At 42.3% G+C, this 13,320-nt stretch overlaps 1 protein-coding gene across 8 annotated transcripts in view; it reads left to right on the top strand.

Annotated features, from left to right (window-relative positions):
- LOC119647574 (contactin-associated protein-like 2) overlaps positions 1-13,320 on the top strand; it is a 231,225-nt gene that overhangs the window by 95,658 nt on the left and 122,247 nt on the right. The window lies entirely within an intron of this gene.

The following is a 13,320-nucleotide window of genomic DNA, read 5'->3' as shown; positions in this document are numbered from 1 at the left end:
CATACGTAGTTCTTGATTCAGTTCGAAGTGCCTGATATTGGATATTGAGATATTGCCAAGTAACTGTTCCTCTAAATGCTCTACAAATTCCGAGCAATTGGAAGACACTATATAACCCCCGCGATCCTAGCACTTCTGCACACGTTCAAATATTCGTAAAAGGAGTCTTGCTACCGATCAATTTATGCATTATCTATAAATGCTGAAAACTTTCCGAACCCAACCCCTACGTTCTCTACACTCTGGTCTCCATGCCGAGTCAAGCAATCAAGTTTGTATAAACAACGACTATCAGGACCGAGTCGAATGACCAAGTACCTAGGAACAGTACAAAACAGGATCTAACTTCGCTTCAGGCGAACCGACTCAATATGTAGAACTCAGCCTATGGCGTTTCAATATGATGTCGACAGTAGAGAAAGGACAGTGGAATCCAGCATCTAACATCGCTTGACTATCAAAGAGATAGGGCACGACGTCCGTGTAATTCAGGACAAATATTTCAGGAAGCGTATTCCCCGTAAAGGGTGACTTGGTACTTATGTGCGTACAATGTACCTAGATGTATGCATATGTACGATTAGATATTTTAATTAAGATTTCAGTATTACAGTGGTTGAATGCGTTATTGTTACATGGTCGTTGTCCTCTAGCAAGGAAGCTACAAATGGGATTTGGTATTATTGAATTTGCGCAAATGCATATCGTTCCAGATAAACGATTGAATGCACTTTATTATGCCATCGGCAGACAATTTCTCTTCACTATTGTTTTGCGATTGTCCTTGTTAATACAATGCATGCTTAGCACGATATTGCTCTGAACATGCAAGCATGGAGCATTATGTAGAGTATTGAAAAGATCATTAATATTTGCACGGATGATTCGATTTTTATGATAATTGCAAAGGAAAGCGAAGAATACTAAAGTTCCAAATAAGGCGAATTCATCCTTTTTAAGTCACACCATATGCTGGTAAACTTGAGTAAAAATTTGGTTACTGCGTTTAAGGACTCACAGAACAAGATCGCTGTCACCTCAGGAGTAGGATTTACAGCTGTCAATGTCATAACGACCATTGCATCGTGGAAATTGTAGCTCCCTATGAACTCCGGAAATCAATGAACGTGTACGAAAAGTCTCTCTGATCATTATAGCCAATATCCGTTTCTAACAACCCCTGAAAAAAACAAAAAGATTCTAGCCTTTACTTCTATTAGCCATGAATGGCTCGCCTATTTTTAGATGAAAAGGGGGACGCACTGGTCTCGCGCAGAAATCGGCCCGTTCGTTATTCCCAAAAATTGTCCCATTCGGATCAAGTGACCCACTTGCCATAACTTCTTGACCCTGATTTTACCTAGGATTGAACGGTCACAGTATCGCCCATACATTCGTCGGTATACAGACGCTGGAATCGTTCGTCCTCATAGAGTTCAGGGGCCAAAAATTGTCTGAGGGATCCTGGGATCTTTCTCTCGAACGAAGCTAAGAGTTCCCAATTTTGAATTTGATCCTCTATGACTCAGCTAAGCTAGATTATGCTCTGGTACAATAAAAACAGAGCGGCAGACATATTTTAAGCGGGAGGATTTAAATAGATTGAAATAGGCCCTGTTGGTGCCCAAAAGTTCATACTATCATCTGCTATGACTTCTGACCACAGATTGGAAAGGAATTTAACTTCTTCTAAATTGCATATTCCTATCTATTGTGCTCATGATATCAACATCAACAGCATAGGCTGACATCATGAGGATGGCACCCCTCATACTCATTTCAAAGTCGTGATCTCTCCTTCCAATACCAGATTAGAAAAGTCTGTGCCTTCCACAGTCACAGTCCGTTGGGGGTGAAGGTCCTTGGGTTTTAACATAAGCACCTGCCATGAAGGCATAATCCCACGGTCTTCTTCGGACACGGGTTGCGATTGAGATCACAATAAGAGCCTTACCATGACTGCCAGTAGGTGCGAGGCCTATCTAACACATTTACCGCAACCAAGAGGAACGGCGCTCGAGTTGCACAGCACAAATCTGCGATTGAGCCCTAAAGGGGTACTGCCCGCGATATGGGCGCAACCACAGCCATAATTATATTCCCACAAGAGGGCCAACCGCAAAAAACAAAGCCGAGAGCATCGCTTTCAGAAATTCTCTTATAAAATATGCTCTCAGAAGGCCATCCCGCTTCCGATAACCACCAACAGTCATACAGTTGGTTTGATTTCCTTATCATGATCGAAGCAGCAACCAGTATCCGGTCTTGGCTTGCCTCAGTAATGAACTCCAGACACTTCGGTTTTGCCCCGAGTTCCACCAATTCGATATCTCTTGATCTGGCCCGAGAGTGATCTTGCTGCTTTTATTTTGCCTGGCACATTGGTTAGAGTCAGCCTAGTCAGTCTTAACAGTTTTACCCTGACTACGCCGGCATTGGCGACCTTAAAGTCGATTAAAACATGGTGGAGCTGATGGCTATATTCCTACAGTTTTTCAATCGCTGCTGCGCTAAGAAAATGTGATCTGTTGCTGATTTGTCTGGAGTGAACCCTCTTTGGTATGTACCAATGACGTTCTGGGCGTATGGTAAGATAGCGAAGAACACCTTATAGATGGTACTCAGCAACGTGATACCTCTATAGTTGCCGCACTATGTTATATCTCCCTTTCTATGTATGGGACAGACAATGCCTCGTTGCCAGTCGTCTGACATTAATCCGCTGTCCCACACTTTGAGCATAAGTTGATGAACCACTTGGTGTAATTGTTCGCCTCCATATTTAACCAATTCGGCTGTAATTCCATCGGTTCCTGGTGACATATGGTTTTTAAGCCGGTGGATTGCACTGACTGTTCCATCTATACTCGGTGGTCGCAGCTTTTATCCGTCGTTTTCAGTTGACCGAGAGTTGGAAGCTCTCCCATATTTTGGTTGTTGAGTTTTTCATCAAAATACTCAACCCATCACTCCAATATGCCCATTCTGTCGAAAATCAGATTTCCCTCTTTGTCTCGGCAGGATGTGCATCGAGGTGTATAAGGCCTCATTCTGCTGGCTTGTTGGTAGAACTTCTGCGCCTGGCGCGGTTGCTCTCTGTACTTTTCGAGTTTGCAGATCTGTTGGTTCTTCCAGGCTTCCTTTTTCCGTCTCTGAAGTCGCTTCCCTGCTCCACGGAGTTCGTGATAAGTCCCCGTACGTGACCGCGTTCTTTCAGAATGCAACATTACCCGGTGTGCAAAATTCTTCCCTTCCGTTGCTAGCTTACATTCATCGTCAAACCAACCGTTCCAACTCCTTTTGCGGCTGAGGCCAAATATGTTTTTGGCCGTATTTATGATAACGTTCTTCAGGTGATTGTGAAGATCATATGTTGATGCTTCACCTCCAAGGTCTCTTGTGACTGCGGTTATTGTGGCATCCATTTTACCCTATAGGTCTTACGGAGGGCCGTATTGCGAATGGCTTCAGTATTCACTGTCACCTGACTGTCAGAGTGGATTGTAGGTGGTGTTGTAATCCGAGCGCGAACCAGTATGCCAACGAGATAGTAATCCGAATCTATATTGGCTCTCTATATGTTCGGACATTCATCAAGGCTGAGAGGTGACGGCGTTCAATATGCACGTGGCCAATTTGGTTGAAAGTGGTCCTGTCTAAAGAGGCCCACGTATGTTTGTGGACCGCTTTCCGCACAAACCAAGTGCTTCCAACAATAGTTTTGTGCGATACTGCTAACTGCATAATCCGCAATTCACTATCATTGGTATTCCTATGAAAGCTGTGGGAGCCAACGTATCGCCTGAATACGGGCTCCGTGTCTACTTGACTGTTGAAATCTCCAAGTATGATTTTTTTATCATCCTTGGGACAGGCTTTGAGGGTCCGCTCAACGGTCTCATAGAAGGTATCCTTCTCCGACTCTGCAGTCTCCTCTGTAGGGCCGTGAACGTTAATGAGGCTAATATTTCTAAATTTGCCTCTCAAACGCAGAGTGGATGGCGTTTCGCTAATATTTCCAAAGCCGATAACAGCAGGTTTCATTTTTTGGCTGACTAAGAAACCTACTCCGAGGACATGGTTTACTGGATGGCCGCTATAATATATGCTGTAGCGACTCTTCTCCAGGAAACCGGTCCCTGTCCATCTCATCTCTTGCAACGCTGTTACATCAGCCTTATATTGGGACAGGTTAGCTGCTCAACAGCATTTGATCTGTACAGGGAGCGCACGTTCCATGAAAAAATGCGCAAATCGTTATTCCGTTGTCATCGCCGGGTTCGCCGTCCATCCTGTCCGAGGCACCTTCTGTGGCTTCGCAACATCGGTTTTCCTTGTGTCAGCCCTACCCAACTCCCAATCTAGAGGACCAGTTGGTACAATTTGTCGCGTTTTTAGGAAGGGAAGCATTAATCCCACAACAAATGGAGTCACTTTCCAAATTTATGTTCTGCAACCAGAACGAACTGAGGTATCAATTGACCGGGGATCTGACGACTCCAGACTGACTTTTTAATAAACTAATTTGGAATATATACTTACACACTTTTCTGCTCTCCAATTAATATTTCCCATACTTCGAAATGCCCATCTTTGCAACAATATGATGTCTTCACTTTGAAATCGCCCAGTAGCAATTAATGTATTTTACCTCATCCCTCTACGGCACTCATCAAATAACTTAACCCATTTCGAAATCCCATGCAAACGGTCCAAAATGAACTTCCCCCGCAAGTACACACTCCTCGAATCTCCCTATTAGAACCGCAGCGCATTTTTTGCAAAAAATCAAACCCCTCCCCAACGTTTCCATCTCAGCCAACATAACATTACTCACACGAATAGTGCAACCCACTCCCGGAAGTTTCATAACTTTATATACTTTGTAGTTTCTCTATTGGCTCAGCAAAATCGTTTGGGCGAAAAGCATTCAATTGGAAGTTAACACGGTCCTGTACACAGCATTAGGTTGCTAAATGTAGAAAAAGAACAGGCCAATGATCAGCATAATCAGCATTTTAGATTGCGGGGAGACTTAATGGGTTTTATGTTGAAATTTTTGCAATGATATTAATATGATCATTGAAAAATAATTATTTACAGAGATGTAGAAAGAGAGGGATGACAGAAAATGATAAAAAATATATAGTGTTAAAAGATGTATGCTACGTACAATTAAATGCACCTCCTCATCAGTCTGAGACAAGGCACTGAGGAAACAAGATGATTTACATGTCGTAAAACCACGAGTACTACCGGTATCATCAAAGCAGTAAAAGAAGTCGGCGAGTGAGAAGCAGGAAACCCCGCTTTCGGCGATTCTATCAGAAATTGGACAATTTACTGCGCTTCTGAATACATACAGATCAAAGCGATTTCGAGATTATTTGAAGCTGAACAAGAAGTATAAATTAAGAAACAACGACTAGATGAAACAAAAGACATACTTTTCCCTGCCTACTACGCTCTGTTTTTCCTTTTAGCTATCCTCTCTCTCTTTCTCTCTGACTGGCAAATACCTATGTATATGTATTTCAATAATCCAGCATTGACGCTAATTATAAAGTTACTCTTCAGTGTTTTCAATATCCTAAGAAAGTAAGTAAGTAAGTAAGGAACAGGTATAATTAACAATTTTTTGCAACCATGGATATAGGGGCTTTCCTCGAGTTCTTGAGTGCCACTTCCATCTTCTCTAAATCTTGTATCTGGTCGCTATACGCCTTTTCATTTATTTCATTTATTATTTAGTCATTTGATTCTCTGAAACAGGGACTTAAAATACCAAAAAAAAGTCGGCTTGATAGGAGCCATGTTTTTTTTTTTAAAGTGGGGCAGCGCGTCTTGATCGGTTCCGCCAAGGCCTGATCTGGATGTAGTCACGAGGCCCTCAAATCACTATCCAGCGTACCAAGCCACAGTTGTTTCGGCCGATGTTTTGGTCACTTACCATCAACTTCAATGTTCAATCATGGGAAGTAAATTCTCGTTAGCGCGAATTAAATACCACCGAAGACGCTTCCCTGGCAATTTTTCCCATGATCGATACTATCCGATATCGATTGCGGATATCCTCATTTCGGATGCAACCAAGGCCACTAGTTCAACGCAACATCTTCATCTCCATTACCGGAAAACCGCGTTCATTGTCTTTTATAGTCAGCCAACACTCAGAACCATAGTGGGCGACAGGGCGAACAACATTGATGTAAATTTTAGATTTGAAAGATTCGTTGAATATGCACGTCATTTATAACAACACAATCATATAGCTAAGCCCCAATCAGACAACAACCTTCGCAAAACTTGAAATTCTTTTGTTTATTATTGAATTTCCTGAAGAACTTCCTCCCATTTAAATCTCAATTTCATAAATACATATCTAAGTAGTCCTTCCTTTTAACGAAACCGTTGCAATTCCATCCTAAGAATACGTTGAACAACTTTATTTAAGAAAATCACTTGAAAGTTACTTAAACGTAATTAATGTGAATATTCCCTTTAATAGAGCAAGAGCTAAAAGAGAATCTTAAGTCTTCGACCCTTCTCAGAAGTAAAGTCGTGCCTCCCTTTTCGACATTAGCAAAAGTTAAGAACCAGAAAGAATCCTGGTCCACCTTGCAACGATGTAATGCTCCTTATGTTTTTGGATGGAAACTTTTCGGACGGACTTCTCCGCCTTGAATTTGGTAGAATTCATTTTTGTTATTAATTTCACTAAAGTTCAGTCTAACGAATGTAATGACTAAGAAAGCAGAATTTTCCTTGTGTCCAAGTGGCGCTGCTCCGTTTTAAATGGAAAGTTTTAAATGATGACGGAATCATAGCAAATTTTCTTCCTTTTTTGTTAAAAATTTATGTGAAAGTGATTTGTTGAAGACTTAGAGCTGTTTTTGAGATAGCTTGAATAGGATTTTTGCGTCATGAAGCTCCGTTCAGATAGAATATTTATGGGATGCAGTACCAAGAATTTACGGGGGGTATAGAATAATGAAGCACGGTATGTAGATGTTGAAGCTCATTCAAGAGCATTTAGTTGTTATCTATCATATTACAGGCCATACCAAACTTGTTAAACAGTAATCATATAATTACCCACTACATTCTGACTGTAGTGATGTGATGTCAAACGGAGAACACCATCTTGACCTTTTAAAAGATGACGTTACGTATACCTATGATATACAATATCAATTATTAACTATTTGTCTTAGCTAAGATGAGACTCCCGGTGGTGCTAGAAGAAACTATCAATTGGGTGTAACAATTTACCGAATTGCTTGGTCGCCAGAATGTGTTGTGCAGCATTAACCACAAGCACTGAGTTGTCTCAAAACGTCCAAAATTTACCGCAGTATTGTCCGACCTGTCGGCTTCTATTCGTATGGTTTTGTGTATTGGCTGACTATAAGATATAATGAACGCCGCCTCGCGAAAACCCTGTTCGCTCAGAACTCTAAGGGAATTCACTGAGGAGGTTTCCACAAATCATTATACCTTATATCAAATAATCGCATTTTATATACCCGAATCGAATCTGTAGGTACTTTCTTAATAGATCTCAAACCACTGGATTGGTTTTCACAACGAACCGACAGATTGGAACCCAATATTCATGGAATCACAACTAGAACATAGAGAAAAACTTTGGTGTTTGCTGGAGGTTCTCACTTCTTTGTCCTTTTCATTATCCGCAATAATATATTAGCAAATGGAATCGTAGAAATTTCCTCATATCTCAGGCAAGATAGAGCAAGTCGGAAAGCGGAAGTTTGGCGCTTCAGGTAGGAAAGGTTTTGTTGACTTTTTATGTAAAAATATTTGAGTACCCGATGATTCCATTTATACGTAGCTCGTAGTGTATATACGTAGAATCTACGCGATATTCAATTCGATGTGTTACTGACATAGCATCTCCTAGGTAATAGTAATTTGCCGGAAAAAAGGCAAGCAGCAAGATCCAAGATAAACTTAAGGGGGGTTCACAGTAAATTTTCAAAATATCATTACATAACTATTACATATTATATTAACTTTACTTGAGTAGAAATCACCAACGGAGGGTATTTTGAGGCCTAGATACTATGTGCGTGAACTACCATAATTTTTTCAGATTTTTCGGTTTGGTAGTTTCTGAGAACGGCTCCTTCAAATAATTGACCGCTTTTGGACTCCCGCACTCCCCCTTTTTAGCCAGTGTCAAAACTAACATTCGTAGGGAAAAAAAAGTTCTAAATGAGGCCTTTGATTTAATACCCCACATGGCTACATTCAGTAAAAAAACTTCATCGCTCTTCTCCTTCTCCTCCTCCCCTCCGCTTCAGTTTGTCGTGGAACACTTTAATTCACCACATGTGTGGGGGTTCACAGTTCTTACCTTTTTATCAGATTTCATGACATTAAGTCTAGCCATTTATGAGAAAAGTACGTGTGGCACAGAGAGAGAGACTGAATTGATTTGAATAAGGGTTTGTTTGTTGTCATTCACTATTCAAAAACTCCGTCCCTTTTCTCTTTTCAAATTGTTAGTATGCTTCACAAGCTCTTGGTACAGCTACAAAATAGTCCCACTCCTCGGCACTTTTAATACTACTTAGCGTCCGCTGTAATACCCAGAATTTCACCAGATCATACACAGATCTTTGAGTATATATTTAGGAATATTCCGCCATTGCTTCTTCCGTTCAAGATTGTTGCAGTTCACCTTAAGGGGGGAACCACGTTAGAAGATTTTCAGAATCGACTTTTCCTTAGTCTAGCTATCCAAGAATATGCTGCAGAAATGCTTTAGCAGCATCCTTTAGATTTTATGGGGATAGAAGCAAGCGATTGTCGGGTACAGGCTTAGGGTCCACAACGCAAGAGCTTTATGTCCTTATGCAATCTGGTATTGGTAAATGTTGAAACTGGTGATCGATATATATATGAGAGAATAGCAGAAACAATACGGTACGCAAGGTAGAAGTTTTTTGTGGTCTGAAAAGGTGAAAGTTCTAGTCAACACAAGTTCATGGGTTGCTTAAGTAGAAACAATTGCTTCCTGAATATGAACTTTCATTTAGGCAGCATCATGCTAAAACCGAGCATCTCAGTTCTCGTGTTCTTAGTTTGATTCCCATTTCTCCCATGCTTGTCAAGAATCGCGGAAATGAGAGCACCATTTAATTCTAGGTGGCTTCATTTGCAACATAGCAATCAATGGCCGTTATTGGGGTGCGATGGTCCGTTGATTTAATAGACCATTTATTGACAAGTACAGAAATCAGTTGCACTGCGCTCTATACTCTGCTTTAGCATCCCTGGATGGCTACCAACCATACCAGGAGCTTTAAAATGTGCAAAGGACAGTATAGCATCTCCCGCTTTTTCATTGGTAACCATTACTCTCGCAGTGTTCCAATTCCCCTTGCAGTACATTCGTTTTATAAGTTTTGTGGAAACCACCATCTCTCCTGCCCCCACTTCTGTCAACTGTTCTCCAGGATGCTTACAAGGGATAGACTCATTTTTGTAGCTCATTAAAATATCAGCCTTGGAACATCTCTTTCCTCCCCCCCCCCCCCCCACCTTACCGCATAGGATGCTGCAAAGAAGACTCGAACTTTGAATCAGCCTCCTATGTTCTGTTGTGAGTTGGGGCTTAAGAATACATTCAAAGCCTTCCCTGGTTGTTGCAAGAGACGACTAAAAGGTATAGAAAATTGTGGGCTAGCAACCCGTAAATTTTGACACTTTATTCCTACAAAAATGTCAACAACGTTCCGGATAGGGACTGACCTCACAGCTATTGAAAACGGCCCATCATTGGTTTCTAGAATGGGCAACGACAACGGTAGTGTGGTCCCCAGAATACTCACTCTCTCTAACTTGAGAGGGGATTCCAACTAAATAAACTAAACATTCTGGGCCTAAGCGAAGTAAGATGGTGGGACTTTGAAGAGTTCTCCTCTCCCATTTGCCAAATTAAGGTGCTTTTGTACTCTGGAAAGCCAAGTTATAGCAGACGGAAATCCGGTGTCGGGTTGTTTCTGACGGCTGCCACTCTTGACCTAAGAGCCGGTTTCTAACAGAATTCTTACAGCAAGATATCGTTTCAGGTTAAGGAGCTTCACAAGCGTACAATGCTGTGTATGCACCAGAGGAAGTTTCCGATATAGTAGAGAAGGATGCTTTCTACCAGCAATTTCCCACAGTTTACGTAAAGTTTCCTAAAGGTGACATTATGCTGGTGATCGGCGATCTGGATGGCAAGGTAGGCTCTGACAACACCTTACTTAGACATGTGATGGCAAAACACGGTTTTGGCGACCGTAGCGATAATCACGGCAGCCATGTGGATTTCTGCAACTTCCACCGCGTCGTCATTGGTGGCACATCGCTCGAGCGCAGAGTCTGCCATAAGGTCAGTTGGGTTTCAACTGACCGACACCGTACGAGCAATCAAATCGGCCACTTCGCAATGAGCAGTAAATTTAGGAGATGTCTCCTGGGGGGATAACAAGAAAGGCGCTGACATCGGTCTCGAAAGGAATCTTCATCTGATTGAAGCTTATCTCCGCTTGCGCGTTTTATGCAACACGTTTCGCAGGGTTGAAGAGCTACGAACCCCAAGTTCAACATCGACCGCTTGGATGATTCAGCTGTCGCTCGACAGTAGAAAATTCATCTTGCTGAGCGGACGGTCGATATGCTGAGCAACCAGCCTGAGAATATGGATTAGCATTGGGCTGCTAACAAAAGTGGTCCCTCCTTGGGTGCTAGGCAGTTCATCGGCCATCGACGAACGGAAGGGGTTGAACGCTCTACTGACCACTGCGATTGATGGCGGACGTGACGCGTCTGGAAATCCCGAGGAGTTCAGCGTAGTGTATGCCATGACAAAAAAGAATTTGCTATTGAGTTGGTCAGGGAAACGGAAGGTGCCATAGAACGCAATGATTTCAAAAGTGTATCGTATCACGAAAGAGCTGCATGTGATCGCGAGTCATTCGATAACCCTGTGAAGGACGCCAACGGTCGACTTCTCACCCACTATGACGAACAACAGAAGAGGTGGAAGAATACTTCATCACGGTTCTTAACCGTATCACATCCATGCATGTTACGGGTACGAACTGTTCCTTTAAACAAAGAAGAAATCATTTTGGCCTCCAGCCCACTCAAATGGGATAAAGCCGTTGGTCGTGACGGTCTCCCGGAAGAGTTCTTTATCATCTTCAGTTACTGCAGACTTGCTGCTTTAGCTCGTACGGAAATCTTAGGAAACCGAGATCTTTCTCAAAGACGGGAAGGAGGGAATGATCGTTAAAATTTCGAAGAAAGGGACCCGTTTTGAGTGTGGCATCTTGAGGAGTATGTGTGCTCCCTGCCATCGTTATATTCGCTTTCGCTACCTTCTCTAAAATCTGGAAATGCAGCCATCTCAACTCCAAGATCAAGTTGAGACTGTCCTGTGCTAGTGTTCTTTCTGTATTGCTATATGGGAGTACCATATGGAAACCCCGTTCTTGCTCAAAAGCTCCAGACATTCGTCAAAACGTGTTCGGCGGACAGACTTGGCACTCGTACGCACTGTTGTCGGAAAACGGAAGTGGCAATGAATAGGTCATACACTAAGGAGAGGCGACAATTGCATTGCGGACTATTCCATGCGGAGGAATAAACACCCCAAGATTGCCGTCGAGTGGATCACCCCAAGGAGAGGAGGAGTGCGAGCGTCTCAGGAATTTTGTGTAACGGTGGTGTGACAGTGAGGCTTCGTCTATCACCCTCGAATCTCTAATCGACTTTAACAACTTTCAAGTACACGTTGGGGTGCATCTTGCCGGTCCGTTTCCCAGTGAAAAGCAGACTCTTGCCGTCATGGAAGTAATGGCTAAAATTATCCTAAACGCATCAAGGAACATCTAGAAAGTTGAATCGATGGGGAGCAACCTGATTTCGACTCTTGATCGTTATACAATAACCACGTCAACACCCTTCGGATCATTTTCGAACAGGAATATAGATATCCGTTTCATCTACCCTTTATCGATTTTGAGAAAGCTTTTGCCAGTGTCAATAGGCAGCATATCAGTGCTCTACACAGAAGGACCACTTCGGAAAAACTAACAGCTATCAGAGCGATATATGAAGCACAAACTGTCAGGTCATTACTCTTGATCTGACACAATTTCGAGGCAGAAACTTCCACCGCCTACGATCAAGTGCTGATAGACGTTTTAATTAGAAGGCAGAAGTAGCGGTGGATGACTCACTCTTTATAAAAGGCCCGCATCTTGGTGTTTATGCCGTGAAAAAGCATCCACTATGCAAGAGCGGTCAAGGAAACCCTTGGCTCCGAATAGTTGGGGTAAGACCTGGAGGGAGCTAAAGCATATTTCGGGGAACTGACAGCGATAGCGTGTGAATACATCTAAGTACAGCTCCTACGAAATTCCCATCCATATTACACTTTGACAGTTAATTCGAGAAGTAAATGTTGGTCCGTAGCATATCCTTCTATAGCATATCATTGCCAAAGTTCACGTGTCAGGAGCCTGGCACATTTGATTCTTCCACCAAGATGAATCAAGCAGTCCTAATATTTACCCATATCGTGGAACATGAATATAATGTAATTTCAGCAGAAAATAGAAAGTAAGCAAACGGCTCAACCTGAACTTACCAACCACGATCGAACGATGGGTATTTCACAATGACTGGCATCTTCTTCCTCAGCATTCTTTGGAACCTATTGGGTCCACGTCCTGCTATGAAATCTCACCTCCGTTAGGTTGTGAGGTATCATATTGGTAGATGTTTCTAGTAGAGGATTTATTCTGATGAAAATTTAGAATGCCCTACACCTAAAAGACCCTTCTTATAACACCGGATGAGAAAACCGAGTGCCAAGGACGCAGCTCGGCCTCTTGAAGAAACTGGCATGTCTGCAGGTGCTTAGTAGAAGCTGCTCTTCGGAACTATCGGACTAGTCATAGCTCGCTCTTTTTCAGGACGTTTTATATAATAGTTCTGCCTTAAAAATTCCAACTCGTCAACTCATCGAAGACTAAATATTGAGGTTGAACATCACATGCCGAAAATGCCTGCTGAGATTCCAAACTACTGACCGAGAAATCTTCCAGAATTCTACGGTATGAAAAAGAAAATTATCCTAATAAGCTTTGGTGGGTTGATTGACAATCGGTTTTTAACCTGGTGATTTTGGATACTGATTTGGAAAGGTCATTTACGCTTTCTGTGTTTGCTTTTTTGCCAGTGACTTGTCACTTACTTAAGAATACAGCAATGAATATGATACCTAATCCTGAAATAAAT

This window comes from Hermetia illucens, chromosome 2 (genome assembly GCF_905115235.1).
Source record: "Hermetia illucens chromosome 2, iHerIll2.2.curated.20191125, whole genome shotgun sequence".
Taxonomy (NCBI): Eukaryota; Metazoa; Arthropoda; class Insecta; order Diptera; family Stratiomyidae; genus Hermetia; species Hermetia illucens.
The sequence above is the reverse complement of the archived record's forward strand: the minus strand, read 5'-3'. Positions and strand labels throughout refer to the sequence as shown.